Here is a 27,072-nt window from a genome sequence, read left to right as displayed (position 1 = left end):
TCCATAAGGGATAGCTGTGCCCTAAAACTGAACTTGATAAATTGTACAACAGACCAAAAGCGGAAATATAAAAAAAGAAGAAAAAGTCACTTTACTTCTTCCATACTCTGTTTTAATGTACTTGAATTAAAACACATCCAGGAAGTAATAAATAAATAACAGCTTAATTACAAGCTAGAAATGAAATTGGTAATAAAGTATTTAGTTTCAGGTTGAAAATAACCACTCAATCCTGACACCCCAAGTTTTAGGTATAACCATCTCTGACTTAAAACTACTTACTAAAAGGAAGGAAACCAGTTGGCAGTACCTGCTGCCAACACAGTTCCTCACAACCAAAGAGGGGATTTAATGTCAGGATTTGCTAAATTATTTATTTGCGCTCTTGGAAAATAGATAATAGGTAATATAAAATATTAGATGAAATCATACTTTTGTAGCACAAGTGTGACAAAAACTCATAGGGCATTCTAGTCTGCTAAGCCTTAGCAAACAAACATTTATCACAGGCAGCTGTGCATTCAAACTTTGTAGATATTAAACAGAACATTACGTTGTTTTTTTATTATTATAAATGCTATATTTTAGTTCAAATGGATTATCTGATTGAGTTTTAACACCAATATATCTTACAAAATCGAAATGAAATTTTGTTTTACTTCAGATAAATAATAATCAGCTAACATAGAATATCGAGTTACATGCGCATGCACATCAGAAGTCAAAATAAAATACTCGAAACACAAAAGTAGTAAACTATTATGATAAACTTTTTGCGCAAATGCCCTTAGTTATAATTTATAGACATCTTGAGGATATTCAATTCATAATAATCGTGTGTAACATGACTTCTAACCTCTCCAAAGCATTAAATTGTTGAATCCTATTACTTGTGACATGTAAAATTTATAATATATTTGTTCTTTCATAACCCCGACTCAATATATCATGACTGATAAGCCTAAACATACTGTATTAAAGTAAGAGTATTCGAAACAATGCCCATATTTCGATATAATACTGATTGTTTTCGATCACTTTGTATTAATAGATTTAACATGAAAACACTATTTTAATTTATTATTAGTTATTACACTTAAATATTTAATATAATTGGTTTGAGTGATTAACTGTCATCAATAATGAATTTTAAATTGTCTAACTTCAGTCTTTTATTAGTTATAATCGTATATGAAGTTTATTATAATTAATAAAAAGTTTTTACCATTCATCCATCATGTTCTTGAATTATGTACTTACACATTTTTCAAATAATTTAAATTTTCATCAGAAATAAATAAATTAGTATAATCAGCACAAGCAAAACAAAATGTGTTTTAAGCAAATGGACCTAAGGTGAATTAGTTGTTTCTATCAAAGAGAGTACTCAACATTGCCTTACATAAGCTCTATCAACAAAAAGTAGGATTGTGGATCATCACATTATGGACGAAAAGTGTGAGCATGTTCGGTGACGGTATTCGAACCTGTGAGTCGAGGAGCCTCTTCACCATACGCTGATTGAAAAAATATTGAAGAAAACTTTATTATAAGTTTAACACACTAACAAATAGAATACGCAGTAAGATGTTCTAGTTTCCGGCAAGTCTACGAATTCACAACTTTAAAATCAAAGGTTCGATTCCCTTCGGTGGATACAGCAGATAACCTGCTGTGGTTTTGCTATAAGAAAACACCCACGTATACTGAAATATTGTATATCTGTAATATTCCGTAGTCTCCAAGTTGGTCCTCGTTTTAAAATTTTACTAATAGTAAGATATTTTCTATTAGTTCAAGAGTGATTTTCATGTTATCAAACGCTTTTAATGAATGAAGAAAATCTTTTAGTAGAATAATATTAGGAATATTATATATCTATTTATCTGGAAATGTAAGTGCAAGTTTAACGAAATGAAAAATAAAGTAATTTATGTCATTATTATTAATTTGGTTACAATAATTGTTATAGTACTTAGTAGAATTGTTCAATTTAATTGTTCCATTGTCTAGAAAGTTTAAGTAGGTTAGTTTATAAATTCTTATTGGAGCGTTGAAGGTGAACGGATAGTGTTTGTTGTTAAGCGCCAAGTTTCACAATGGGCCATCTGTGCTCCACCCAACACGGGTTTCGAAACCCGGTTTCTAGCTTTGTAAATCCGCAAATATACGTAAACAGTCAAGCAAAATAAAATCAAAAGGTAGGACTGCGTTAAAAGTAGCAAATCAAATAAATGACATTTACTTGAACAAACCAAGCCATCCCACCCCCACACCAAAAACAATTAAAGAATCTGCATAAAAACGTGAATTTCTTCACGTGAGACTGACTAAAGTTAAGACTGTTAGACGATGTATCCCTATCACAACGTGGGTTTTACTTCCACAGTCACCTCCAAAACCCAGGACATATTTTATATCCCACATTATGATCTATAAATTTGAGGTCCTTTTACTTTATGCAGCATCTTTATTTTTTATTTAGGATTACTTTGTTTGTTTACATATGTGTTCGAGTATTTAAAAAATCTACTAATGATTCAATGTAGGAAAGAAGTAAAAACTTTTATATATTCAAAGCAATAGACTTACAATGCATTGTGATAACGTCATACTACTCTCAGCACTGAAATTGTGCTGACACTGAGTAAAAATCCCATAGTATACCCGAAAACGTGATATGGTCTGTTAATTTATGCAGGAAGTAAGAGCTCTGTCAGGAATACGAGGCTTCGTGGATTGGTATAATTTAACGCATTCGGTAACGCTTTCCCGTCATTTCAATATTAGAATACGTATTTCAAAACATGTTTGAATTAGTTCCTATGGCTTTGTTTTATTACAGTTCTTTATACGAATATAACATTAGAAAATTGGTATTACACTTAATTAATAATTGTCAGAAATGTCGGAAGACTAATTCTGTAGAATAAATTAGTAGCGAAATCATGGTGTTTGAAAATTATGTTCTAAAGTAACTTATATATTAGAGAACTTTAATATTAAGCCATAAACCGTGCTTTAAAATCACGTTTGTTTGTTTTTTTCAATGTTATTACTTGGGCAGCGTATATTTTTATAGGAATAAGTAATAATAACTTATAACTTGGTTACTGGATGAATAATATCATGAAATTTTACAGAGTCGCATTTCAGAAGAAAAAAAATGTTTTCGTTACTTATTTATTTATTTAAAAGGCTGATTTTACTCTATATTTTTTCTTATACGTCGAGAACAAGAAACTTTTGGTCTTTTTACTTGGTAGCTGCCTGCTTGTAACTTGGTATGCAAGTGTACAAATGGCCATTTTCAAATAGTCAAAAATAGCAGTTTAATGAGCAAACTCTGTTTACATTTATAATTAATCAGGTTATAAATTTTAGAGAATAGAGATTTCGCATAAATATTCTAAGTAAATTATTGCATGTGTAAAGCATTGCAAAGTGACAAACGGTGATACTGTACAGTAGTATCACGTTTCTATCAACGGAAAGAGAAGAAAAAATATACAAACTCAAAAGCTACGCGCAACACAGTATTGGCAGGGAATGGAGGGCGCGTTCACGCTTTACTAGTAGATGAGCTTTACACGTGCTCATTTCCTAGTGACGTCTTTACTCTAACTTTCAGAATAGTATACATGTATTTCTGGTACGACATGTGCTGACATTAGAAATATTTCGTTATACGTGTGTAAAACTAACAAATTGGAATAGTTGTATTGTGACACAGAAAAAAATATTTGCGTTTATGAAGACAAGAGTACATAGATTACTATGATAAAATGAGAACAACAAAAAGTCTGTCTCGTTTTAAGACACAAACATTTAAATTAGTAATTAAAAATATAATAAGTGTTTAAACATGCAGTGTGAACAAAAACAATAACAAAATAGATTTGATAGCGTATTCTTTAAACAGGAGAATCAAGACGTTAGTATCAGAAATATAGTTTAACAAAACTTAGTACATTGGTTTCAATATCTCAAAAATATAAATGTATCACCACTGAAGTTAAAGTGAACTCATATAACTGCAATAAAATCTTAAAATGTATAAAAACATTTAAATTACAAAAACCACCATATAAGAGGAAATTGTGAGCGAATACTATCAGTGTACAAAAAAATGGAAGTTTTTTATAAAACCAATGTGTCATAATGAAATTCTTAACAGAACCAAAATTTCAGCATGAGTGTCTCAACAGAGGTAGTAAGTATATGAACGTAGAAATGTTAACAGAACCAGAGGAGGTCTTAACAGAAGTAGTGTATCAACCAGAAAGTATTAGAAAAACTAATACGTTAATAGAAATCTTAACAGAGCTAGTACATCAGTGTGGAAAACACAACAACCTCTAAATATCAATTTTGGTGTTTGTCTGTATCATAGAATAATTTATAGTTATCAAGATTATGCGTATAAATTTAACTCTTAATTGTCCATTCTATGAAATTTAACTTCCTTCGCATAATGAATGTGTTACTGATTCACATTAGAGGAAAGTTGAAGACATGTCTAAAACACATTAGTTGAAGGAAATAGTTTCCACAGTAACCAAGAAGAGACTATGTAATACTTATTTTCACCCAACCTCCAAACGTGATAAGGAAACCTCGTAAATCATTGTAGTCACAGAATAATTTACAAACAACAGAACTCAGAAACTAGCTCCTGCAATGGCTTTGATATCATTCATTCAAATCTAACTCTTAATTATCCATTGTAGAAGTTTTAATTTCATGAGGTGAATGCAAGTCTCAAACTTCACACAAATCAGAAACATAAATAATATATATATGAACAGATCAAAACCCAACATATATTCTGCAAGGCACAATCAGCATTCTCATGCTATGGGGATCTGGGGGCATGCTTCCTTCATAAAACTTTGTAACAAAGAGGAGTTACGAGATTAAATCTAGAAGCAATTTTGTACGAAAGAAACTTTACACGATTACATGGCTATTTACATAAAATCCATAAACATCCAATGAAAAGTCAGCAAATCATTATTCTGTTGTAATACTACATGGGGAACTAAATTTAACTTAGCATAAGTACGAGTGCTTTATTATAGTAAAGTATTGTATTACATATATGTAGATTAATTGTTAACTTACATTATTAATTTAAACAGGTTTGTACAACAATATCATATCAGCTATCCGAACCATTGGTTATCACATACGTACAAGTATGTACCACTGAAATAACGTGTTAGTATTCTACATTATACTTGAATGTTTTTCCATGAATAGCTCATATACATTTTTAATGTTATTAGCAGTGTCATAATTATAACTCATTTTTGCTTCGGTTTGTGTATATCTCAACCGGCGGATAGCAGATGCTGAACGTTCACACGACATGAACTTAATGACAGTTGGCACCGAGTTTCAGTAACATGAAAATATTTGATACACTGAAGAACGTTTTTAAGCAGTCAGCCAGAATCTCGGCCCTGTTCTCAAGAAGTATACAAAAGCTATCTTGTCTTCCATCGGTGAAGTTGTTCATCACAAATATCAGAATTTGGCAAATCTTCCTTGTAAAAATCTCTAGTGTGTCTGATATCAGAGATAGAAAATTCTTATACGCGTTTTGATGGTATGAGATTCTGAAGTGATTACTGTTTGTTTGTTTTTGTTTTGAATTTCGCGCAAAGCTACTCGAGGGCTATTTGCGCTAGCCATCCCTAATTTAGCAGTGTAAGACTAGAGGGAAGGCAGCTAGTCATCACCTCCCACCGTCAACTCTTGGGCTACTCTTTTAACAACGAATAGTGGGATTGACCATCACATTATAACGCCGCCACGGCTGAAAGGGGGAGCATGTTTGTTGCGACCGGGATTCGAACCCGCGACCCTCACATTACGAGTCGAACGCCTTAACACGCTTGGCCATGCCGGGCCTTGTTTTATTTAAAGCCCTGGATAAAATTGTGATAATCAACAGTGTAACTTGATTCAATATATTATATTAAAACAAATGAGCTGTATTGCCATTTGTTAACTGTTGAAGTTTGTCGCCAACAAGTCAAAAACATCAACTGTAAAAAAATCTGTCCAAAAAGAACCTGTCAGTAGCAATACAATTTTCGACTTATAACAATGAATGCAGTACATTATATCCTGAGAAAGCGTATTAACACGATAACACATTGATTTTACTGATAGAAAGAGTTTCATTATCAAGAGTAAACTTCTACCAGTGGAATGGAAGGAACTTCGACAAAAGAATTAAATACAAAGCTGAAATTTAAACATGTATTATCAAAAGCTAAATTTAAATCAGGACCAAAGACAAAGCAAAAACTGTGTATATATTCCCGCAAAAAAAAAAATACCAACAAAATAATTGTCAATTAAAATAATTCAGTTAGATCATATACACGTCAAATATATCGATACGAATGACATTTCGATACTACGAGATGTATATCAATTGTTGTGCACCTTTATAAAGAATGTTATGTCAATATATCTTTCAGTTCTACCTAACCTCTGTCGATCTTGCTATACTTTCCAGATGCCCTCGATTCGTGATGACGAGAAATCCGCTTGAAGAAAAATGCATCTCAAGACGGCTGGTGATTAAAACTTTTATTAAAATAAAGTAGAGAACAACATTTCCACCTTTTTAGGTCATCTTCAGATTAACAAAGAGACTTTGTAAAACCAATAAACTATGATGGAAAGGTATCGTGTGAGGCATATAATGTTAATTTCAAATTGTTTTTCGAAGTGAACGGGTGAAATGGTGAAAAGCAAGCTGTTCATTTGAAAGAACCAGCTTTAATAAGGTTAAGCAGTTTTCCATCGGAAAACCATAAAAAACGATTAATATTAGCAGTTGCCTTATCCAATACTCGCAGAATGACGCCCAAGTAGCAAGTACCCAAAGCATGGTTCAGAATTAAAGTACAGAGAAAAGAAGAGTCCTTGTGCAAACTTACAGCATATTTGAAAAGTCTTCCCTTGTTATTTTAACGAGAATATATGGATTAGGCTAAAGCAAAGTTTGTGTACCTATTTAGAAGAAACTCTGTAGTTGGTGATGTAACTTTCATTATCTAATGTCAAACATAAATAATTAAAGATACCATCTAAAAGTGACTGGATCATAAAATCAAGTAGTATCAAAATATCAGCTCCTTCTAATGGTATTCTAGATTCTAGAAGAACTGACCTTAGACAACTAGTTAGGCAAAATGGAGGCAATAAACCAAAAGGAACTTGAAAGAAAATATTTCCAGAAATTGTAGACAAAATAAAGCTTGTTGGGTTGTCATAAAAAAAAGGGAAGGAACTGTTATAAGTCTATAAAACATAACCATTACTGTAAAAAATGTGACAAATTAATATTTTATAATAAATCAAAAAGGACAATGCCATAAGAATGATTCTCTAATTACAACCAGATTAAAGGAACAAAGCTAATCAGACATTGAAAAATACGAAATAGCTGGACTTATGGTGCAAACTTTAGCTTAGAATGCTCCATCTACTATAAATAAGATAAAAAAAATCATGAGTCTACTAGATTATTCATGTAAAGCTTTGAATTAATTTAAACTGGTTCTACAGGTATTCGATTTGTAACAAGAGATGAGAATAAGGAGGTAAGTAGTTGTACCATTAAGAAGTGAATACTCATACCAGAACGTATTATGAATAAATTTGCATCTAGTAGCTGGAAAATAGTAGAACTAAACACTCCAGTGTGTTCTGAGAGATTATTGATTGGAAGATTAAGGTGAATCTGATTAATAAATTAGAGCAAGAAGCATAGGAAATTATGAAATTTAAATTCAATCTCTCCGCAACAAAGATAATCAATAACCATTAATGAACACCTGGTGTCACATCATCACATAATACCAACTTACTACTTAATTTTCAAAAGCTGGATAACCAGAGTTAGGGTGGGCTTATAGTTGATAAATGCCAAAAAGTGCATGATTTGCTCCTGGAATATCAATATACCTTCTCCATTGGATCCTATGAGTTAAGTAGAACAAATAAAATACCCTATAAGATTGATAGTGGAGATGCAGCTCCAATACTTCAGTTACCCAGACAACTCTCACTTGCAAACCAGTCTAAGAAAGGCTTTCGAGTATAAGAATCACGAAGTAAAGTGAGTAATTGAACTGATTATATCCGTGGACATCATTTGTTTCATTATAAAGAAAGAGGATATGTCCACAAGATTCTGTCAGCGCTAGCAACAGTTTAATGAAATCACAAAACATGCCTGTTTAAACATTGACAAGGAGCAAAAGGGTTTCCAAGTCGACAAAACAAATAGATAAAAGACAACCTTTACTACAGGAAATGGACTGTGGCAATTTGTTGTGTTACCATTTCAATTATAGTACCGTGCAAAAATGTTAGGGCAAGAGAATATTTTGTCGTTATTTCCATTTTGGGGGCTAATTCTTCCATGCCATTAAAAATGTAAATTTCAACACTATGGTAATGCTTCAGTTATCCCTGTTGACAAATGAATAAGCCATGGTAAGAATACTTATCATACTTTATAATTCTCATATACTTGTAACAAGGGTTTGACACATACTCGTCAAATTTAAGTACTTCATGAGTACCTTAACTATAGAAAAAGAAGCAAGTATATAGTACCGGTATACGCTAGAAGAAATCAATTTAATAGTATTCCACGAATAAAGTACTTCCTAAATCGTAAGACCGAGACAGGTAAATCTGAAAGTAGGAAAGGAAAAGGCAGGATATCTAAGCTCATTGATATTGATGTTAAAAATCTTTGTTTATGTAGCCTTCGGAACAGAAGGAAGACTGACATTGATTTTGGACATGAGATAAATTACCATGTACAATATGAGAGAAAAATGTCCAGATCTACAGTATCAAGAAGACTCAATGAGAATGGAATACTTGGTCGTATATCGGTTAGAAACCCTTTATTTCGATCTCCAAATGTTGTCAAGAGACAGAAAATGGTAAAAAGTAGAAAAGTGTACAGATGTACAGTATCAAAAAGACCCAACTAGAGTAGAATATCTGATTCTGTAGACATTAAAAATCCTTTATTTTGATCTCTAAATATTGTCCATAGACTGAAAGTTGCAAAAAATGTACAAAAATTGGACTGTTGATGATTGAAAAAAGGTGTTATGGACAGCTGAATTGAAGTTTGAAATATTTCTTTCAAAGTGTAGGTTGTACGCCCCGTGGAAGAAAGGCAAGTGATGGTTTGGGAGTATTTTTCTGCTAAAGCAACAAGAGATATTTGCAGCATAGATGGATACCGATCCATCATGGTATACCCACTGGTTTGGGTATTATTGGTAAAGGAATCTACTACCAAGAACATAATGGCCCCAAACACTCATCCAATCTACACAGAAATTACTTAGCTAAAAAAAGAAGCTGATAGAGTCATTCAAGTGATGCAATGACTCCCACAGAATCCCGTAATTACCTCATTTGAGCAAATCTCAGATTTTATAAATTAAAAACTTGACAAATTAGAAGTTACTGCCAAAGGAATCTTATGGAAGTGTATTAGAGACATTTGGAGTAAAATTAAAAAAGACTCCTTGATTGAATATTTTGCAACAACAGCTGAAAGACATTAAGAAACACACAAAATATTATCTGTTTACTGAACTCAAGCACTTCCGCTGAGTTTCTGTTGTACTAGATATGAAAATTAATAAATTGTGGATTTTGTTATTTGTGATTTACCTCCCATTGTTCTTTCAAAGTAGCCTGAAATCTGATTTTAACTTTGTCCTAATACAGTACTGTATATCCAATTCTTTTAAATTCTACATCCCCGATCTGGACACTGCTTTGTGATCTCAGTGTTTGAATAATTTAATTCGAAGCGGAATATTACATACCTTTCCCAAAAAGGCATAATTTGACAGTTGCAGCACACTACCTCTGTAAATGACAAATAATGTCAAAATGTAATTCTGATATATGAAGATCTACCGCGACTTTATACTGGCTGTGATTATCCTTATTTGAATATTCAAAATAATTTCAATATAACGTAAGTAATTCTCTGTACTATATGTAGACCAAAAACATGTAAGATACGTAAACTCAAATAGTAGCCTATAAAACTAAAATATAATAGACATTTTAACCAAAATATTACACATAGTCCAACTTGTAGAACATGTAAATCATGTAAACCTTTTTATTACCCATAAACTAAATTGTGAAATATAGGACAGACAAAAAACATGTATAACTAATAGATTTCAACGCAGCAAGAATTACGTAAAGCCTAATATTTCTAAACATTGATAAATTTAACTTTAATTTGTTGACAAAACTATCTGCTATATACTGTTCAATACACAGATTCTGCTTTTACCCTAGCCTAAATAAACATGATATTATAATTTTACCTTACGTGATAAAACAAACTTATCATAATCAGAAGAAATTAGTCACACTTTCACAAAGAACTTATCGACAAATACATTAACTGAGTGTATTTTGAAACCAGCTTGTAGAATAAGAAATGTGTTTTAAGGAATGCGGTCATTTTATGTAAACACGCCTGTTGTTCACATGCTTAAGTGTCCTTGCTGCGCTGAAGAATATACTGTAAGTATGTTCATTTTATTTATTGATTTTTTGCTTATGTTAAATATATTATTTTGGATAAACGAAAAACTATGTAGCTTCTATAACCATGGAGCGAATGAATTTATTTATTCAGTAAAATAGTAAGTTACATGGGGATAAAAATAATTTGGTATCAACAAATAGCAATTGTATTCTTTAAACTTACAGGGTTTCGGTAGATTTTTTCATTCTGTTAGAAAAAATGAAAAACTCAATAAAATATGTTACTAATGTACTTTTTCAAACTATGATACGACATTAAAGTCGTTCTTTAAGGTTCATTTGTAATAGTAATTCGCACTTGGCTTACGAAGCTAAGACTATCATTATTGACATAGGTACAATGCTGCCACTTGCCAGATGTAACCTTTAGGTTAATCTTATCTTAAGGTAGAACGTTTATCAGGTTATTGAATGCAAGAATGTGACATTTTTAAACTAGAAAACTGTACAGACACTTTACAATAGATCGAATTGTGAATGTGTATTAAAACATTTATGACAACTTAAATTCACAATTCTGTAGTTTGGAAATCAGTATTCAAAACCGGATGTTTTACAATATGAAAATTAGATTATGTTTAATTGATAACATTACACTTGCCACATTATCATCCCAAAAGAGATTAAATATTTCACTTTTTTAACCAGAACGATGAAATGTATATCACTATCAGCCATCTTCTTTTCCTGAAGGCTTATAATGCAAAAAATTCGATGTTCGATCCCTGTGCGAAAAGTAATTCATGTTTTGTGAAGCTGTAACTCAGCTGGTATAATTAGCAATAGTATTGTCCGAAAGGTCCCGTCAGCTCCTAGATATAGTAAATGCAATGTAGTTGACATATCACAACAGATTCTCCTTTGTTCATGGATTCTGAAAATCTATGACTTTCCGTTTTCTCGCCATTTGCAAGATATACGAAAAAAAAGTCTGCTAAATTTATGAGTGGCTTAAAGAACTTCAGAGTTTTGGGGGAACTCATTAAGATGGTTCAAACGGTATCAAACGTCCTAGCTTTGACACTCTAGATATCTACGACGTAAATAAACACTACAAATTATCGTTTTCGACTTTTGTTTCAGTTAAACAATTATACAAAATTATTTTTGTTTAACCATCGGCAAAGCAAGCACGAAATGCGTGAAATTGTGAACCTTAAAGTGAAACTGGATATTCGATAGTGTTTACAACTTTGCTTAATCCTTTTACCACCGGAAATATTTTGTAAACAGGAATATATTCTGGTACTTATAAAAAGTAAAATCCTAAAAGTCGAGTTAGTTTTGAAAATAGTAGTCAGGGATGTATCATTGCAAAATTCAATAGTGCTTTGTTTTTTGATAATTATGTGATTATATCATTTATTTTCGCCAACCATGATTTCTGTTTGACGAGTAAATTCCAATTTATTTTTTCATTTGTTTACAAGTCTCAACTTCACCTGCAACGTTATTCCTTCCTCTCGTCGAAAAATAGAAAATTGTGTTTTGAACAGCCAAATCTAATAGCTTCCTTTTTGATGCAAGTTCATTATACCTTCTTCATTCAAATATACCTCTTAGAACTTTGCAAATGACTCGCTTTATGAAAATTGATTCTGCAGACTATTTCTGTTCAAGAAAAATGTCACAATAAGAATAGGAATGAATAGAACAGTAGACGTCAGTCCTTTTATTTTCTAGAAATATCATATTTAAAAACATAAAATGTCTTCTTTTTCAAACTTCGCTTCAAAGACATATTTAAATACATATAGCCAGCAGCACAATTCAACTTTTGGTTTGTGTCTATACAGTTTTTCGTTTTTTCGTTCTAAATATAAGGACCCAAGGAATGTTTACATACTTTCATACCTACCTTAGTCAACAAGTCTAGCTTTCTATGAAAGAGTTCGATTTACAATTGTTGGTTTAGATGCTTTGTCTTCACTCCATGTTATTCCTTTGGAAAATGGACCTGTCGCGTATAATAGCAATGTATGCAAGTTTGACCGTAAATTTTTCTTTACTCTAACCCTAAACGAGCTAACGATTTTAAAAGATGGTTGTCATAAAGCATTGGCATTTAACGCTCTAAAATCAGAAAGGGAAACGGAAAACCATATGTAAATTGAACTAAACATATGAAAAACATTAACGGCCTAGATGACCTTACCAAATATGTTTAATTTCTAAAAAAAATAAAAGCTTAAGGTGTTGATAGAAAGTGACAATACTATACCCCATTTTAATCTTCTCCACTTTTCTAACATATAGGCCTAACAATGCTTGGTTATTATGGCTCGCCTCATAATATACGAGTGGTAGGTCCGAATCTCGTCACCTAACATGTTCGCCTTTTCAGCCTTTGGAAGCATTATAACGGTCAGTCCACTTTTCATTGGCGGTGGTTTGTGTTGGCTAGTTGTATTCCATCTAGTCTGTCACTTCTATATTAACGCAGATAGTTCTTGAATAACTTTGCACGAAATTCAACAAAACAGACAAGCGCCTCAGTGGCAACATGTCTGCAGACTTAAAACGGTAGAAACTAGTCGATACTCATAGTGTACCTTGTTCTTTACCTCGAACAAACTCGAATGGATCTCAACGCATTAAATACTTTAGCTGATAAACGACCACTTTAATGAATCGTAGGCTCACTGAATGAAAAGCAAATGCCGAATGAATCAATTCTTATAGCGTCTTTACCAACAAAACTATACTTAATGATGTTCTATACTTAATGATGTTGTCCGCCTTTTTTAATTATGTTTTTCCTTACGGAGGGGGGGGGGCGGGTAGAAAAGGATATCATATAAAAAATCACAATCAACTACAGAGAACATTTTAATCCTGTTGAGTTTAAGTTCAGAACATTAGCTTGCAATTAAAAAAAGAAACGCACCTGAATATATGTGGTTGAAGATTTATTTTAAACTTACTGTGTGAGAATGACATTTCTGACTATTTAGGTCATTACACATCTATTACTTATTTTTTGTAATACACGTAACATCGTAAAAGTAATGAATAAATGTGACAGTAGAACTCGAGGTAAAAATGTGTATGAGAATATGTTACCATTCATACACGAAACAGCATAAGAAAAAAAAAAAAAATGATTGACGGTTCCTGATTGTTAAGCAGCAACGTGCTTTCGAATCCAACACAGATACGAAATTGTTTTACGAAAATTAGTAACAATAGCAATTTTAAGCGTGTTTCAACTGCTGTAAATTTTCGTCTGTAACATATTAAATAATATTGCAAAACAAAAAAGGCAAAATAACGTCCAAATATGGTCTTCTCTTATATTATTCCATATATGAGTTCCTGTTTCACACAGCGTTGTAGAGATAGGTGTGATGGAAAATGAGATGTATTTGTTTGTAGATTCATTGTTGGAGAAGTCACAGTTTAGGAAGATGAGTAATTTCTGACTTTATAAGAATGTAAGAGATTTACATAAAGGAAGACGTGATCCTTCCTCGGTGATTCAGGACCACAGCCTAGTGTTACGAAGGCACATAAGTAATTAATTAGGCCCGTCAATATTGTATCAAGATTTCTATCTATGTTGACCTACCTTCAAACTGTGTGTGTCCTCTTTCTATTAAGTTATAAATGAATGAGTTAAGTGGAAAACTTAACTTTGCATAAAATAAGATCATTGTTCCGAATATGGATTACAAATACACTTATTGCTGTCAAACTGAGAAATGCATGTTATATTAAACATCTACATATGTAAGTTGTGTAATTAGACAGGTTCTATGGATATCATGAGCAACTTAAAATAACAACAAATAATTTTAACAGACAACTGTTGAAAGATGTATAATTCAGCACTTTACCTAACACAACAAAACCTTATCAACACGTACATAATGACAAAATATAATATAAAATTGTTATAAATAGCATCTGCAACCTTATATCAGTTGCTGATGGTTAGCAATTTTCCGACTCAGTTCTGTTCAATAGTCCTCTTGAGACTTTGTTGGCCACGACATGTTGTTACGTTCCTCTACTCAATATAATCCTGCACAACGAGAGCACTGTGAACAGTGACATTGTCATTCTAGATCACAAAGTTATTGACAGTCTTGCCTTAGTGTATGGCAGAAATATCATCTTCATGTGATGTCTATATTAGGCGCCATTCGCGTTTTTCTGGAGGACATAAAGAACAGTTTCTCTATTATTATGAAGAGCTGCCCAAACATGTACTGTACCATGTTCTATGTGTTATATGCGGAAAATACAGCCTTCCTTTATCTGTTCTTCAGGCAAAAAACGAATATGAATTCTACCATCAGCTATAAAAAGTCAGAAATATGACTTATCTGAAAAGATGACATGTCGTCAGTATCATAATTGCTAGTCGAGTGCCTTAACTATTATCAGGCCATGCTAAGCCACCCAACTGCCAAAGAAATTTTTTGAATAATTTTTATACTTTTGTCATTAGATGTCGATTTGCGGTTACCTCTCTTCGCCTTCTTTTTTACAACTTGCGTCTTGTATGCAACCCAAAACACATATTATTAATATACTTTGTAGAAGGCCTATACCGTGATCAGCTGAGAATCAGTTTTTCGAATTTTTCTACCTCTCACCTACCTAACTAAATCAACGAAAACATTTCTCTGCCAGTGTAGCTTTATATGTTTACTTGCCCCCCATTTGTTTGCTCATTGTGAGATGTTATGATCAAGGCTGTTTAGCTAGTCCACAGTTGGAGATTATAGTATTCATCATATCACGTACCATGTACGTATTATATATGCTCTATACAATGGCAGGGTTTCCTGACATGGAGAAGTAGAAATTTCTTTACTCCATGATGTTGCCAGGTTTATTTTATTTTTAGACATAAAAACAAAACAAAATCTGTGGCAGGTATTCCGGTTTGGCATTGTTTGGCTCTAACCAATGGTTCGGAGGCAAATATAATTTAGGGATCAGTTAGTATATTAGTTTCTCGTGACTCATTCAAACGTTATGGCCAACCTCAAACGTCCTAAACCGGTAAGTACTGTTTGTCTATGAGTAACACAACATTGTTAAATCAAATAGTACAGAAGCTTCATCGATTTAACTGTATTGTCAGTATTATGCTATCCATTTTATGCTTCCTTTTTTCCTGCTCTTTATGATATCAGTATTATTTTCATTCATTTTTGTGACGAACTCTAGTTGACAAAAACAAACGTGCACAGATTTGATACACTATTACAAATGAAGAATTTATCGTTTTAATATGAACAAAAATACTTAATCATGTTTTCCACGTGGTATATAGCCTACATATAATGTATTTCCTCATCCACTTGGCGAAGTCCATTATCTAACTTTAACAAAACAAAACACATGCTTCAGAACATTGACTACTAGAAATCGATCAACTGAATCTCCAGAGTGAGGGGCTGACGGGAGAAGTTGAATAATGTGGCCTTAAACGCGCTGCTCTTATAATATGCCTACGCCACCCTGTAAAAAGACGTTCTGGGATTATTGATCTGCAAGGAGCTGGCTCCTTAAATTAGCAGTGAAAGATTGATGATTGCCTTAAGTTAAGCAGCATATGAATAGTTCGCCTGATTGCTGCAGGACTTGGGCGTTCAAACGTCATTGTATTATAACCGTCTTCCAACGCATTGCAATCCTAGAAATAACGTTCGATTAGTTGAACCTCAACAACTTATTGTCTTAATAGAACTTTCAATTTAACCTGGTTAAAATTCACTAGGAACATTTGTAGCAAGAAACAAGGACTGTTAATAAGCTTAATTATTTGTATATGTTACCCCTCAGTTTTTGCTTTATAAATCTCTTTACGAGGTCAAGGTGAGAATGCACCTGCTCACAGAAAATCGCGAAAAAATTATTCCTTCATTCACAGTAAATATACAAATAATGCTTACTGAATCATCGAAAAATCTAAAGGTAAAGCCTGACTGGTGAGGATCTTAAGTTTGAAAATTCTTTTACCCATTCTTTTTAAGTAGATGATATCCTGATTTTATACTTATGGTTTTTTGTTTGAGGTGTATATCTTATTATGGTGTACAACATTAAAATCACACAATTCTTATTACCATGGTAAATTGATTATAGAGACTAAATTTGCATAGATAAGTAGATCCCGCGAAACAGGGTTTATTGAAAGTACCCCGAGTGAAATAAAGACATAACAATTTTTAAAATGCTCAAAAACAACAACTTTTTAAATTATTATTTAAACAAAAAGTTGGAAGAAAGTAACAGAAATAGATACAATTTTAAAGAAAATTTTATGGTAAAAAAGCTTAATAGAAATGACCAGTTTCCTGTGTTTACTGAAAGGACAAAAAAGCTGCTTCCAAATGAAATTGCATCCTCCTAAAGATCATACTTTAACTTTATCAATACTGAGTTTCAGAAAAGGTTGATACCATAGATTATTTGCAGCTTTTTTTAATATCTAGTTGTGGCGCCGACAAAGAATGAAGAGGTCGAGTTAATTAATCGTGCTGTTAGTCCAATTTGTTTTGAATTACAAGGACGGCACGTGAACACATTCTGTAAAAATAGTTGAAGTGCTTATTGTTCCAGATTTTTCGGACACCCTTTATACAGTCTTACCACTAAAATCAGTATCACCTGTGTGTTTCAGCTTTATAGTCAAGTACAATTTTTTGTTTTTGTTTGTTTTGTTTTGAATTTCGCACAAAGCTACTCGAGGGATATCTGCACTAGCTGTCCCTAATTTAGCAGTGTAAGACTAGAGAGAAGGCAACTAGTCATCACCACCCGCCGCCAACTCTTGAGCTACTCTTTTACCAACGAATAGTGGGATTGACCGTCACATTATAACGCCCCCACGGCTGGGAGAGTGAGCATGTTTGGTGCGACCGAGATTCGAACCCGCGACCCTCGGATTACGAGTCGAACGCCTTAACACACTTGGCCATGCCGGGCTTGGTCAAGTACAAACAAGCAAACAGCTCTAACTTCTAATGCGATTATAATGACGGTTACCTCAAGTGACCAGTTTAAGCAATCTTAAAACTCAATAGAACAATAAACAAAAAAGACTGGCTAGGTTGAAATCTACCACAGATTTGACAAAACTATGCCAATTTTATTTCTTTTCGAATAAAACCATATGAAAAATTCTAAGAAACTACCGAATTTTAAACAATAAACAGTTTAATCCTACATATCGGAGGGTATAGAACATGATATAAGATATGAGAAAATTACCGTCTTTCATCTTACCATATCCTCAAATTAAATTAAAATTAAACCTTACTTCATTATTAAACTTTTAAATGGCTTGTCTTAATTCCGTCAAATCATGACCTAGGTTTGGACATCACAAAATCCTACCCTGAATCAAAGATTGTTCAAATTACACGACAAATATTATGCCCTCAAATTTAAATATGATGACTTGCTTGAAAACATAATACACGAATATAATAACACAATACGTGACAAAAATTGTTAATTAACTCTATGAGCTAAGAAAAGGCGCTCACACAATCGTTGTTGTAATGAAATGCTTAAAATATATAATAGGCCTAATAGTAATGTCTAATGACAAGTATAATTAGTTGAAAAGAACGAAAAAGGAACTTTTTTTACTTGGTTAAATTAATTACCTGTGACTTTTGAGAGCTGAGATATACATAATTACCATTACAACCGAGTTTGAGAAAAGTGATTACCAAAAGATAGATGAAACTTCATTTATATCGAGGTATTTAAATTACGGCTTAAATAAATGTTCGAAACGTTGTATAGCCATATTTATATACGCGTGTGTATTTACATGTAATAACATCTCACATATCGCAAACAATAAGATATAATGTTTTTCGTTATTACCATACACTTGTATCCAAGTTGCAATGAGAAATTAAAGTTACTCTATTCAAAACTATTACTTCACTCTATAGGACTGTGAGTACCATATTGTATTTAGAAAAACTCAAGAAATTCACAAACACTAATAATTTCATTTCGATTTCGCTGAAACCAATCAAAAATGAAAATTTGTGATTTGTATTCATTTTTATGTACTAAATTAAATAAAGAAAAATATTTTTATAGAATAAATTTAAACTCTAACATATTTCATTTTTTTAATTCGTGAAAAATCGACTAAACGTTTATTTAATTCATTTAATTCAATGGAGCAATTTTAGCTTCGAGATGGACAGACAGCCCCCTTTCTAGCATGTAAGAGCTAAAAATTTAAAAAGAAAAAACATAACTGAACAACTTAACAGTGCTTCCATGGCCCAAGCATCCAGGATTTGTGATGTATGGCAGAAATGAGCTTAAACCGTATTTTCATCGTTTTCAGGTTTAACTAACATTTCACGCAAAGTTTTAGAAAAAAAATCACTGATTTACTGACGCTATCGCACGTAGTAGTAAAATCAGTATTTTAGGTAGACGTCCACCTTAGAAAATGTTCATGTGATGTTATGTTGTTGACTTACTTTCTTGGCTTCTGGACTAAAAACAAGCACAGTTTATTGTGTTCTTGGCTATTTGTTCCCTTTCTTGTTCCTTGTTTTCATAATAAATACGTACGCAGATCATATTGTAGGTTCTAGTTGAAACCCAGAATTCAATCGACAAAAGTGCCATATAGCTATTCGAAAGTTTTTTCTCCAATCTTCAGTCTCCCTTTCACTTCTTTTAATGTCATCAACTAACACAGAAGCGCAAGTATAACTTTTCTATGAATAAATTTCTCTGGCAGTTTGTTGCATATCGTTGGTAGATGAGAATAGTTTTGTATCATCAGATTTCTTACAAATGTAATTTACAATCACATTCATAAGACCATCTGAATCTCTTGGGAATAAAATGTGCATAGAATCTTTGATACAGTCATGCAGAACGCAAGCAATCGATTGTTCTTGTCAAGAGCACTGAAACTTGATTGATGCTTTCCGTCTAGCTTCTTCAGTTGGAAAGTTTGTTGTCGCTGTGTAATTCATATCAAAGAACTACTCAATTGAATATACATCGTTCCCGCGTTTTAGTGGAACACTACAACAGCGTCTTGAACGCCTTACTTTCAAACTTGAGTTCTTAGATGATTTCATCCTTTCTCGTTGTCACTAAATCCAAAGGATCCTTAGAAGTATCGCCGACACGTTATTCTCTCTACTCTACCTACACTTGTAGTGTTGTTTGTGATCTAGCTCGAATTGGACCAATTTATTTTGATTACAACCCTGATCTTTCTTGTGATTAAACTGGGCTTTCACTAGTTTGCTTTACAACTGATAAAACTCTTCTCAAACTATGAGTTATCCTTTCTGTAGGGATAAAACGTCTGTTCATTCTGTTATACGGCTTAGCTTTGACCAATTTATTAATGAAGTCTTTTTTTCAGATATAAAACATGGTTGGAACGTGGTGAGTGATGATGATGCAGAGGTCTTAAGCTTGGGAAAGATTCAGGTATTTAAGGTTGAGTTAATGCTGGTATCATTCATTTACTTTTAGAATCCTATAATTTAGGTTTTTTTGGTTTGCCACCATGAGGATGTTTTTCAGAAGATTATGAGGCAGCTTGTAGACATTTCATTGTCTTGGTTACTTTAATAATTGCTTTTTTTTCTATTTGCTCAACTTGTGGTGTCACTGTAGTGTGTTCACGTCTCATTTTCATGGTAATACTACTCTGACAACCTTGCTCAGACACGTTTCATTTTCCTACTGTCAAAATTATGATGATGGTTACTTGGTTTGTATCATTTGAACTTCAGTCCAAAGGAAACATAATCTCATTTTAAGCTCCCTCAAACTCTATAACTGTCATAACAGTAATAAGAAGGCTCTGGTAATGTGTTAGATCCAAGGAGGTGATCACTAAGATAAGGAAGGCGAGCAGACATAATAGCTAAATAAAATCCTAAAGCTTTTTTGCGAATGGATGTTAGTCACACACTTCTTGATAAATCTTATTGTCAAAGCCTGTAGAAACAATAAAGGCTGTTTCAGGTAAGGCGAGAGAGTAGATTTAAACTAAACCTGATCTTTTATAGCAAAGAAATGGAGTTATAATTGGTCAAGTCTATCTGGTGTAGGTCTAAATCTCATATAATTTAAAAAAACACATCAACATGGATGAGACACAGAGCCTTGCAAAAAACCCAACTTACTCTTATTGAGCTTTCAGACGTAGAAAGGGCATTTAGAGCACTAATGGACGATAACAATAACAATCTTTAACATCGTAAAGGAACACTACAAACATCCATAGAAGCTAACTGAAATAACTTTCATAAAAGCACTTCATTTACTTCACAAATAAGTATCCACTTTTAAAAAATATACCCGTATTTACTGTAGCAAATCCACAAAAAATGGACTTTGTTCAACGACAGGAAAGTCTGGCATAACTATGTGAAGCAAGAACCACTATTCATGATTCTATCGCTCAACATCTCAGTATAGACCAATCACATCCAACAGAAGGAAGAAAAGTGCTCTGATTCAATTGCTGTACAAATATTCACAAGAAAATAACGTTATGTATCTGTGTGTTTTGAGTAATGACAAACATATATTATTCATGAACCTAAGGTGGGAAGAAAAATAACCATAATTAAAAATCGTTATACCAGAAACCAGCGTTCAAGCTAGAATACTCACATAATCAACGTTTGATGCTCTCCAAAAATAAAGATTTCAAGTTGTGTATTTTAAACGTTAATAGTATTGGTATTTTCATCAAGTTTATACGCAAGGCCAAAAGGGTATGGGGTCATCAAGCCAAGGCTTCTTGTAATACCTCTCATTCAAACAGTTGTATGCCTCAAGCAAATTGAGAATGAATCAAATATTTGCACTACTCTATACAAAGACATACAGGTAAATTTTTCATACATGGTGCTCATTGAATTCCATACAATTAGACTAATGAAATGCACACTGAAAAACCGACGTCTTTCCAAGTAGGAAAGAATGGTGTGCTTTATACATGAATACATTGTGATGGGATTTCTGCAGTGGAAACGATAGTTATAAGAATACACGACTAGTAGATAGAGCATAAACAGACATGGAAACATGAGCTGTAATGACTTGTAACGATTTTGAAATAATATACTTAATTTCTGTAAGAGCTTGGTCTGAGAAATATAATAGCACTGATGGAATCATTTCAAATGCTGCACTACAATATGTCTCATGTTACATAAGGCCTAAATGGATCATTACTAAGTTTATCAATCAGGCGCCTCTACCAACACTGCTAATTGTAAATAAAATATATCCCATAGCAAGAAACTTACCACATAGGATACAACAGCTTTGATAAATTAATATTCAAATCTTATCTCTAAAAGAGAAGGGATGTAACAACTGTTTAAGACTGTTCAGGAAACAGATAGTATCAATGCATCATCTTTATCTTCGTATTTAATTGTGAGAATGATAGAACTAGGGGACATCAATATACATTTTCGCATAGTAAGAGTTATCTTTATCTAAGACATTTAATTTTCTAACAGGGTAGTTGCCATTTCGAATGGCTTGTTTTCTGACGTGGTGAATGCAGTAAATTTACGGATGTTTAAAGAAAAGCTTAATGAATATTTTAATAAGGACCGTCTTTGAATGTTTATAAAAGTTTAGTTTAGTAAATATGACATCCAGATAAATCAATAGGTTCATTATTGGTCTTACGTTATTATTGTTTGTTTGTTTTTTAAGTTAAAAAGTCAAACTTTCCAGTTAAACTCTAAATAGACAACTTTCGTTCAACTTCAGAAAACAGGCAGAAGGATACTAATGAATTCTAAAAAAATAAAGAATGATAGAATAGTCACTCCCAAACCGAAGAACCCAAGTAAGATCAGAGTAGGTTTAGATGTAAAACTACCAAACTAAACCGTTGAAAGAGAATTGCATACCACTCTGTTGACTGACAGTATAATACACTATTTGATTGGAGCTCTTTTTTTTTTTTTTTCAGTTAGATTTCATGGCAGAATATCACCAGCGATAGAATTAACACGAGAGTATTGATACATTAACACGTTTCTTACTCACATAGATCTTAGAAAATGTAACAGATTAAAGTTTAGGATACCATCAGCCACAGAAGTCTTTTAAGCCATGTTTAAGATGGCGTGTCGGATATCATAGATGTCGTAGACAAGACTTGAATATTCAATATTGATCAAGGCACTTACAACAAAGCCCTACTTTGAGACAAGAGTCATATTTGAAACAATGCAAGAAAGTAAATTAGCTCATCAACAAGGTAAATACAATTTTAGTAGAGTTAACGCACTCTTTTGTCCTTTAGTTCATATCCATTGTCGAATTATTTTTGTTAACTCATGCGGGGAATATGTAATGGTTACCAAATTTGGTACGAAATGTCCATGATAGTTTACAAGACAGGAAATATTTTAAAATAGTTAAATTAGTACAGAACAGATATAGAGTATCTTTTCGCTTATCATTAACTACTTAGCTGGTCTGAGAAATCATTTTGTGTTTTTTGTCTTGGGCCAGCTAATTACTTAATGATAAGCGAAAAAATACTCTATATCTGTGCTATGCTAATTTAACTTATAACAGATTACAAAGTTTTGAATATAATTTCCAATGCCTTGGATTCAGGCTACTAGCAAGGATTGAACATTTTCCGCTTTGATGCAACCATAAAACTTTCAGCCCTTTTCATCAACCAGGTTAAGCCAGATCAACTGACTATTTTCAGGATATAATAACACAAATTAAACTTAAGAAATTTGTCGAGCCATCTTACTATATATAAGACTCTCAAGATTCTAACACTCCCAGTAGTAACAAACACGTCAGCAAACACTGTCATATCATTACTAAGTCATTTATATCTCAAGAAGCAAAAGCAGTAATTAAACCACTGCTCATCAGCCAAGATTTCAAAACATTTGGAAAATACCTAGATTTCTTCCGTAGCATAATTACATCACACTGAACCAGCACCAATGGTGAAGCAGAAAGATTCCTGAGAAATCTTATTAAAATACTACAGCAGTCATTGGGACGTCAAACGTTGGGTGATTTTCAACAAAACTTTCAAGCCCTTTCACACGGGAAAATCACTTACTCCAACCAAAATTAGAACAGCTTTTCTGATATTCATTAGATCGAGAAAAAATAAATAGTTTCAACTGAGGGAACCAGCAACTGTTATAAGAATAAAATGTAGACAAATATTTGTATATTCAATAGCGGTTGGTGTCGTTGCACTAGTGCAACAGAAAGAAGTTATGAACCTCACAACTTAGATCTTCGCTTATGTAAAACCGACCACTCATCATTGTCAACAGAAAAAAAAAATTATCTCTAGGAATTCGTTATTCTTTAAACGTTTTGGGGGACTTAAATACAGCAAAATATTCAATATAGCAGGTCTACATTTTATAATCATTCAAGAAAGTGAAACGCCAAAGACTCCAGACTAGATCTTTTCTACCATTCACTGCAAAATTTAACAATAAACACCATGCAGGCTTACCATCTGACATTATCCAAAACAGGTTCACAAACCGTTGACATTACTTTTACTTAATTATATTCTATGTAAACTAGAAAGAGGACTAGAGTAGACAGGTGCAAACTCTGCCTGTACTGCAATGGCAATAAATATAAAAAAAAAAGAAAATAACAGTCGCTAAATATTTTTAACAGAAGATTTGTATGTCATATATATATTAACTTTTTAATATTATTGTTATTATTAAGTTATATTCCATTTTGATGGAGGCGTTAGACCATTTGTAATTTGCCTAGTGAGGTACTGTATTAGATCTTTCATTACGTGATGCAGTGTTGCTATATTCCTCCGTTACTACGCATGCCTGTATGTAGCTGGTACTGTTTGAAGGTTACGAAACCCAAAGTCGAAGGCCATCTACAGGGTATTCGGAAAGTCACTGTGCACTTATATATTTATTAACAGACAAACAAGTTTCAATATAGAATACAGGAGGTAAATATGAATGACAATTATAAACAATGTTGAAAGTGACCCCCGTTGGCATCAATACAGGCCTGGATCCTTCTTATTTTGTTTTCAAATACCGCTATCAGTTGCTGGCTTGAAATAGACTGAATAAAATATGATTACAAAACTGCACAGTGAGTTTCCGAACACCCTGTAGAATCAAGAATAAATTGCTACAATTTTTTTATATCTTATATAATTAATTCTTTGTAACCATTCACACTAAAATAATACTTGCTTAAACTTCTCCTGCCAACATATTATCATCACTTTCATTAAATTCTGGGCTTTAAGCTGATTTCTGGTATTACTTTCTTAATAAGCAAGTTAGTTTATAGAAAAGTGATCATCCTAATCTTAATAAAGTGTGAGGCAATATTTCATCAGTAATTGACTTTGGCCAATGGAAATCATCCACCAACAATTTTTCATCCCTGTACATCATCATCATGTTCATCAATAAGCTATGTGGGTGCACCTTAGAGCCCTATAAGTCCTCATTAGAGTCAGAATTAGTGGCATTTTAATGATCGCTACCAATAACATCACTTCTTCTTTACTTGAAGCCACACCTCAGTTCTCTCTTTGTTGGAGACCAAATGGCAATTTTTTGGAGAGCTTGACAGAGTTCTGATTCATATACAAGAGAAGGCTCTTCTGGGCTCACTTTAATTCTTTTGAAATAATCTTGACTTCAAACTATATATTTTTCTATTCATGAGTTCTATGATGCACAGACATTTCGTTATTGAAACGTTAAAGAAAAAAAATGAAATGTGATAAATGCAAAAGAATAAGCCGAAACGCTTATCATGCTCCTCCATTTAATATCTGTTTTACTTAATTCTTGTTAATAAATATGTGCACACAAGTAAGTATATCCAGCAAGTTAGAGTTCGAAAGAATATGGTTGGTGTAATTCACAACTGAAACCATTGTGTCTTAAAAAGAGAATGTTCAGAACAAATAAACACATCATTATTAAATAAAAAGTTTAACAAGTAATACAAGAGATTAATTATGAACAGAAATCAAGATCAAAGTAATTTAGAAATGAAGACTCTTCTAACGGTCATCTTTCTGTTTACTATTGGGTTGTAAGCCAGTAAACTTAGTGCTGACACAGCGAACTACTCATCTACCAGCGTACCAAAGCTTTGTACTTTGTACTTTCTGTTGTTTATTAACTTACTTGACGTTTCAGCTTTGTTTAGAAACAGAATCAATAAATTATATGCACCTGCTTTTTTTTAACAACAAGAAACTCAATAGTCATAACCTTCTTGGAAAATATATCTTAAAAAATTTATTGCTGAATAAATTAGAGACAAAAAATCAACCATAAAAATTACAAACCAACATTTGAAGTTCAGCCATAATATATATCTACATGTACCAAACAATCTTATAGTTGTAGCCAGATTGTGGTGCGCCATGGAGCAATATTTGCAGCTTTAAACGTATCAATGTGTTACTCTTGATAACGAGAAACCTACTTGAAATCAAAATGTATCTCTGAAAAGTTGATATGAGTATTAAAACGTTTATTGATAAGGAGAGAACGACGTTTCGACCTTCTTAGGTCATCTTCAGGTCAATAAAAGTGTTAATACATATAACAGCCGTTCTGATATACATTTGTATCAGTGTCTTAGTTACTAAGGCGCGAAAACGACGCCCTCCTGTAGCGTGGATAAAGGTGGGACAGTAATGAAATGAGAGAGCCAAGTGCGATCGTTCATTAGTTTTTGCTTGTTGCTACAGCAGCATCGTGCACGTAATGCTCCTCGTGAATCAACACCCTCATAAGTAAAATCCCCATGGTTTTGTCGTCAGGGGAACAACATTTATTTCTCTGAACGCATCCGTGATCCTGTTTATATACAAAACTAATTCTCTGTGGTTAGACCAGAAGTATAATCGTAACAGCTAGTTTAAAGCCACAATACTAATTTATTACAGTTCAATACGTAATATAAACAAACAATTACAGATAGCGCGTTCTTATATGCACACTTCAATTAAAAATAGATTTTGAAAAATGTTTAGGTGTTGGCACTTACACTATTTGTCGCGTCCTGTAGGTCATAATAAAAGGCACGTGATGTTTTGCTTCTATACTAAAAACTCAGTTACGTCAACATGTAATACTTGTTTTCCGAGGTCGTACTAAAAAGAAAACAAAACCTGCTGTTTCAGGGGTGTTTCTTGGCAACCTCACATTTTGCTTACAAATAGATACTGAAAGCAACATCGGCTTGGGATGTTTCTAGAGGAAATTTCGACTTAAAGCACAAGAGATAAAATAATCAGTGATTTATCGTTTTCAAAAGTTGAACAAGCAAAATACAAAGACAATCAACGTAAATGATACGAAGTTTGTGCTGCATGCTGATGCTACGGTATAAAAGAAATGCATTTCCATCGTACACACA

At 32.9% G+C, this 27,072-nt stretch overlaps 1 long non-coding RNA gene across 1 annotated transcript in view; it reads right to left on the bottom strand.

The window, feature by feature from the left end:
- The window catches only part of LOC143249109 (uncharacterized), a 57,042-nt gene extending 30,244 nt beyond the window's left edge, over window positions 1–26,798 (bottom strand). The window contains exon 1 of the long non-coding RNA XR_013027554.1: window positions 26,701–26,798. This is a non-coding gene — a long non-coding RNA (uncharacterized LOC143249109). The remainder of the gene's footprint in view (window positions 1–26,700) is intronic.
- Between the last annotated feature and the right edge of the window lie 274 nt (window positions 26,799–27,072).

Source organism: Tachypleus tridentatus, chromosome 4, assembly GCF_004210375.1.
Source record: "Tachypleus tridentatus isolate NWPU-2018 chromosome 4, ASM421037v1, whole genome shotgun sequence".
NCBI classification, from domain to species: Eukaryota; Metazoa; Arthropoda; class Merostomata; order Xiphosura; family Limulidae; genus Tachypleus; species Tachypleus tridentatus.
This window is presented reverse-complemented; position numbering and strand designations above follow the sequence as displayed.